Genomic DNA, 7531 nt, shown 5'->3' on the forward strand with positions numbered 1-7531 from the left:
GCAAGAAGAAGACGAAGAAGAAGACATGGTCAGACATGTTTTTAAAACAGTAATCCAAGAAGTCACATAATAAACGATTTTAAACAAGCATTGAATTCAATTTCTAGCATAGATCATTTGACGCTCACTTTGTTTAAAGACACTAACAAAGCGTAAGATATTTTGTTCGGTTCTAGCAGGCACTCAAAAATGTGTTTGACTTATCAATATTGCATAATTATAGTTTCTGGATTTTTTAAAATTAGGGAGTAGGAGATGTATTTTTCGGCATTTTTATTCTTATTTTTGAAACATATTCAACACAAAATGATCAAACCAAGTATTCCAATCATTTTGGAGATCTTTATTGTTGTATGAGAGCGGTTCAAACAGGAGCCTAACACATGTGTCACATGTCTTCCAGGGTTATGGCCGAAGACTCAGCTGTTGGGAGGACACAAAGAACCTGATCACAGTGCAACCGATGGTGTCGTGAGAGAAGCTTTGCATGAGAGCAGTTCATCTCCCCTCTGCGGCTTTCGTGGTCCTAAAACGGCTGCACAGAAGGTTTTACAACGCTGACCTAAAAACAGTCTTTTCCCCTCAAAGCTCCGAGAACATGTACAGCTTCATTAACGGGATGTTGATTGAGTGTATGGAGTACCGCTGAAACACCACGCCAACAACCATTAGCTGCCAAGTGTTAATGTAGTGAAATTAAGCAAATTAGAGCACAGGTGATGGATGTCACCACAGTTTTTACTTAATAGAGAACTTGTGTCTACATCTTAAGTTTGAATTCTTCATTCTGTCGCTGCACTGAGTGGATCAATGTGAATGAGGCTCAGTGATGAACCTGTAACCCGCTGCCAGTCTGATGGGTCTAATGAAACAGAAAATAATGTCCCTCTACGGCCTCTGCCAGTGATTAAAGCCCAGCCATGTTCTTTATTCTTTGTACAGTGGGTCCTGAGTGCAAAATAAACCAATATTTAATCATACCTGAAAAGCCATTGTATGCTGCAAAAGAAACGAGGGGAGCATGAGAAGCAAAATTAGATTATTTACTCCTTTTGATATTCCCCGTCCTAAATTGCCATTTCTAAATCAAAGAAATTTGGGTCAAAATGATCCAATGTGCCGGACAATATCAGCGCAGCATTCACAAGCCTCAGTGAGCCATTGGCAAAATAATTGAAAATGATAATGAATGACTGCTATTACCAGGTCTGAATAAGACAGTCGTCTACCATTATGTTCACAATATAAAAATCCCAGTTTCCCCTGATACAGAGGAGAAACAGAGACAGCAACATAGACAGCATGTTATTGCAAAATTGCAGAGATGTGTGGCAAAATATAGTTTAATGTGATCATATAGAAGAAGAAGTGCTTTCCAATGTAATAGGTTTGTCTATGTCACACGGACATACATGTGGCAAACCCTGCCATTCACCTCCTTTGGTCCTTCTAAGCAAAGAGCAAGAGCTTTGACAACACCACCAGGGAGGCCATGTAGATAAATGCATGTAGATAAATCCATTTTGACAAATTAGTAATCACTTGAAACAATGCAAGGAGCTCACGGTGTATTAATGTGCGACTCAGACCACGAATGACTTCTCGGAGAAATCGTGTCCTGTTTGTTGAAGTGAAAAACACATTGAAACATCATCCATTCATCTCTAATTACTGTTGATATTCTGTTTGGGAAAGACACGGCAGGGGAATTATGGTCAAGGCTGGTGAGGAGTAATCAGCCAGCAAATGGACGCTATGACTTTAAAAGTTAAATGGTACCAATATTCAATTTGACATAATTAACTTTTGGGAATGGTATAGTATGTAGCCTAAATCCTTTAACAGTAAGAACACATCTTTTGAATGATGAGTGAGGAAAATTCTCACATTTTCATTTACAGATGCGAAACACAAAAATAAAGTAATCACGCCTAAGAAAGTGAATTGTTTAATAATTCAAATCAGTTCAGCAGCAGATGGGCTTCCATCAAATGCAGCAGTTAGACAGACAGACAGACAGACAGACAGACAGACAGACAGACGGATGGACGGACAGACAGGTAAAAGTTTATTCAGGAAAAACAATTTAATCTTCCTTGATTGAGAGTTCTGTGTGCAGAAGACTCAGAAGCTGAAATCTGCACTCGGTATCTGCACTTGAGCAACAGTATATGTTCTGCAAACCAACCTTTATGTGTGAAAGGAACTCGAATCAGGATAGTTAAATGAATATATTTGAAGTTTCCTGTGTTAGAACACAACTGGCAGAAGTGCATTGGAACAATTAAGAAAATGTGTTTTGTTCAGTGTTTTTGTACTGAGCACCTTGAGGCCATAAAACAGTCCACTGGATGGCAGCACAGTATAAACCAGTGTTTCAATTATTGCCATTAGTTCAGTTAGTGTAAAAATAAAGTAAAATGGTTATTTTCCAACGAAGATATCCTCATATACCACATTTATTATAGTGGTAAATAGACACAAACGAAGGCAGTGGTGGAGGAATAGTTTACAACAGTATTAGGGCAAAATGAAGATAAATCCAACAGGGATATTGGACTTTTGCAGCAGTCCAAGAACAGAAATGAATACAGATAGAAAGTATCATGAATAAATATTAGGACGCACAAAAACTAAAATAACAACAGAATTAAAATAACAACATTCAAGAACATTTGGGGACAAATTACACTATAAAGTAACAGTGGTGTGATTAATTGCAGCCGGGTCAACAAGCCCATATAAACAGTGCACATCAAGCCAATACAGATTCATTAATGGTACTCAGTGTCCTTTTTCAATATAATATAATTTTTGCTTGAGGAAGTATGCAGTCAAGATTAACTCTGATCCAGTGTCCATATTCCTTGTTGTACAGGAATGTTTCATATCTGAACATTCAACACACAGCTGATGGTATTGTCAGGATGTGTGCTGTATACCGGAGAGGATCGGAGTTGCAGTGATCCAATTATCTGGAGGCAGAGTGACAAGGGTGTGCATAGTTGCCCGTGTATGTTTTTCCATTCCCAGAGTTAAGTCTGTCTGTTGAGTCCTCCGAAATCGGGCCACTCCCAACTCGTTTCACTCTCAACACCGCCAGAAACCCAGGGCAGCAGATGCAACACAATTTGTAGCACTGTTGCCATACAGTCTGTGGTTGTTACACCACAGCTGAACTCTGTTTTCTCGCACATTTCACACTGTGAGCATGTCTATCCACAGGGATCTAACAGTAACGCAAGTCTTTTTTTTTTTTACACTCTTCTTACACATGGGCTTGAGGAGATAACTCGTCTGTATGTAACTTCCTGCCCAGCCCCCAGCTGTGCATGGAGCTGCTTTGTGACTGCCCTTTGCCTGGGGCCTTGGGGAGGGGTGATAAATTATATGAGCTCAGCGCTGCATATATGTTCATCACTCCCCTTGACCTGCTGGAGTCAGTCACCACCACTTCACCACTGACTCATAGGCACTGGTGATGCGTTGTGTTTGCAGAACCTCCAGCAGAGACTGACATGCCTATAAAAGCCCTCCAAGACACGACAGTTATTTTGTTAAACTCGATCGAGAGCATGCTTTATCAGAGGCCAATTTAAAGATCCAATTAAAGTTGACATAATCAGAGATCCCCTGTCAGGTTTGAGATTAATCCAGAAAAACATTTGATAAAAGATTCAAGCATACTTTGTCCCTAAGTGGCATATGTTTTCAACTTGTTAGCAGGATTTAGTTTTATAGGGAAGTTGAAAAGATTGGAATCTTTTGAAAGACTTTTGTGGGTAAACAATATATTTCCTCAGCATTTTCCCCTGAGATGGCAATGCAACATTATTTCCCACATAGATCCACATTTAACCACACTTTTGTTTTTTTACTTCACCACAAGGTCAAAGTCTCAGGAGGAGTTGCATTTCCTAAATTCAAAGGAATTTGATTTTTAATATACGCTGTGGTTATTTACACTTTTCCTCATTTTCTGTTGAGTTGTGCTTATGTTCAAATGAACAATGTGTCTACACATTTTTTACATTATTTGCTCGGTTTTGAGAAGGTTTTATGAGTTTGAGGGAATTTTCTCGAACCATCTTGAAACATCAAAGTCAGCAACGTCGGAGATATACCGTTTTCACCAGACAACACGACACTGAATTGATTCTTTCACAGAGAATACAATCATCAGTTGCAGCCAGTCTTCATCAATAGTCAACAAAGTGACGAATGTCTCTGTGACAAAGAATGAAGGCAGAAGAAGTACAGATGTACAACATGAACAAGAATGGCTTTTCTGGGGAAACAGTAAAACACAGATTCAATCTCAACACATTTGAGCTGGAAGGAGTTTGCACCAACCTCATTGAGCCTCTTCAGCCAACGTGTGCAGCAACTGGGTGTTTGCTGACACATTTCGTAACATCTGTTTACCCTAAGAAAGTTATCGGGAAGAACTGAAGTAATCAATTGAATTATCTTTAGCACACATTCTGCATAATAAGATATATAAGATATGATGTAATGCTTTGTATTATTTTGAAACTCTTTTGTGCTATGTCATCACTAATATATAAATGCATAAGAATTATGAAACGACACATTACGGAACGCTTTGCAAGGCAGAATTGTCCAACCAAGTCATGCAACATTCGATCTGACGCCAGCTTCACTCTGAGCACATTTTAAAGCGACTCTCATTTTGAGCCCATTCCCGGTGTCTGCCATTTTCTCAGTGGGTTGTAACCATGGAGGCTGTTGTGTTGGGTGCAGCACTTACACAGCTTTTCTTTACTAGCAATTAGACGCTGCAGGATTCGCTCAATTTTTTACCTCCATTGCAATCATCTCTGTCTGACTGTGCTTATTTCTTAATTAGAAACACAACATGAATTAGAGAAAACTAAATTGCTTCAAGATATGCTCGGTCTTCAATGCTTTGTCTACAGTATTACTGTATCACATACTTTGCCCATATGAGATATTTCAGGTATTAGTTTGCACCAATCAAACAAACAGTAAATCATTGTGCTGACACACAGCTTTGTCAAAGGTCTGAATCAGTAGCTAAATGGACATTTGGATTGTTTTTATTTCACTTATTAATTACTGATTCATCTCTATAAACAGATTATGCTATCATATGAAGGCCACAGGACACGATTTTGGCATTCCAAGCATTTTGGTTTCTGTTAGTAGACTGTGTAGTATTATTGACCACTCAGGGTCGAGCAGGCTTTGGTAAACTCCTTATGGAGAGCAAAAGAGGTGTAACGCATTGGCCGAAATTCAACCTAGGAGCCTATCGGCTATCGTCTGACGATGATTTACCTTTTTATTGGTTTGAAAATAGCTTGTAAACTGGCTACTTGTGTGAAACAATCCGGTTATACACGTCGTCTCAAAACTCACACTCGCATCTCAAATTGTTAATCGGACTGTAAGCAATGAGCAGCACAGAAAAAGAAGTCTTGGCCCAGCTATCTGCTATCAGGGCCCAGAAATGTAGCCCCATTGCCCCCAGAGGCTTATCCATCATCAGAGCGATAGCTGATGGGTTCTGAGAGTAATTACTGATGTACTAGATGGCATATAGTTAATTGTGAGAAACACAAACACTATAGCTACTCACTGACACAGACGTTGTTGTATTTAATCTTTGCTCTGATAGCTAAGTCTGAATCACAACAAAATAACCAATGTCCTAAGCAACATTGAAGGTTTTCTGCAGTTTACAGCATCCCCCAATTAATTGAAACGTCATGCGCCGGGCGTATTGGTCTATAGGTTACATGGCCATATGTACTGTGTAATGTCAGATGAAAAGGCTTTGTCTGATGTGTTTTGTTTTGCCATGGTCCACCCTATTAACAGTTGCATGCCTGCTGTCTGCCAGCTGCCGTGCCTGCTGTAACAGCCAGCACAGTGCTGGAATGTTCCCATGCAGGTCCTCCATTCTCTCACACTGACATGCAGCTTGTGTACACAGACCTACAGTTTGTTGAACACATGCAGTCCTGGCACAAGAGCTATGATATACACGGATAAAACATGTTTATTATATATGACCAATACTTCTTTGTCATGGTTGTCATGTTGACCTTTCAGAGATTCAGGTCACAATATGTTCGGAGAGTATATGTGCGGGCATTGCAGATCTGTATTGTTGGACATTCACAGAAGCAGATTTACAGTAAAAAGAAAAGTTTGCTGACTCTTATGCTGCATCACAAACCAAAACCATTGAAGGCAAACAAAAAATAATGAATAAATGTGCATGGTGGATTAAGAATAAAAAAACGCTTTTGGGGAAAAAATAGTGATATTGTCTTTGTAACGCTGAAGTTGACCAGTTCAATATTTGCCTTTCGGGGGCTTTTGTGTATGCCATGTTGGGCAGATGCCCTGTTTGGCCATGAAACAACCCATTGAGAGTTGCCACTTGGCCACCAGTGAAAAGACTGAATTCGATTAGGGGGTGCTCAGAACTCCTTGGATACCGGATACTAGTACACTGGATTGATGGAGATTGGCATTGTTTCTGTTAAGGCCTCATTTTTGTTAAAGACTGCAATTCATCCCAGTCCACATACGTAATGCCAGAGATGAGACATATCTTTAAAATTAGACACCTTATTTATCCATGAACATGTGGGTATGCATGAAGGGCATATGAAAATAAGAATACTTCTGTTTTGTTTTCCCACTAACACTGTGACTCTATATGCATGCATGTGCATGTGTAGATTATAATGGGTGAACTATGCAGGATTGCATGCATGTATCTAAATGAAAATTGGAATTGGTAGAAGGGTAGTTGGAATGGGATGTTTTGGGGATGGGATAACAGTAACTATCTACATGTGTATTTACATTATTATGTAATAATAATTAATATGTTAATTCAAGTTAAAAGTCAGACTTTTTTCTTGACTCACAAGAGGCATCTAACTTATTACTACATTCAAGTCACAGAACTTTCATTATAAAATGTAGTCACAACAAAAAATGTTATCATACATTGGATGTTTTTTTTTATCCAGATGTTTAGAAAGATTGTGAAATATTCCTTCAGAAAAGCAGTGTGTTGTTTAACATTCTTGGTCATTTATTTTTGTGATAAACAAATACTCAACTCTCTGACTGAGGTGTAATGGTACATGAGATGCACAAACCAGTGTTAGAATAATTCCTGACTCTGCAGTTTAATTGGTGGTCTCATGACCTGCGATAACATCCCATATCTGTCTGCTGTCAGGTTGACACAACTGACCTGATAACACTTAATCCTCCACATTGGCTTGCTTTTTGGAAAGAACAATAGTATAAAGAAGCAACAATAATAATCTTGATTGAAATCCGTTTATTTGATCGGCTTGCTGAACATGATAAACGTTATCTCTCGTGTGTCTATGGGGGACTTTGTGGACTCACAAGACAGTTTAAGAACAGAAGCGGCTGATGATGAGTTAGTGACCAGTGAAACTTCCTGAGGAGGGCTGAGAAGATGAGGGGGGGGCGTCCTCCCATCAGTAATCCC

The sequence above is a fragment of the Anarhichas minor genome, unplaced genomic scaffold (genome assembly GCF_050575085.1).
Source record: "Anarhichas minor isolate MPS153535 unplaced genomic scaffold, ASM5057508v1 ptg000004l, whole genome shotgun sequence".
In the NCBI taxonomy this organism is placed as follows: Eukaryota; Metazoa; Chordata; class Actinopteri; order Perciformes; family Anarhichadidae; genus Anarhichas; species Anarhichas minor.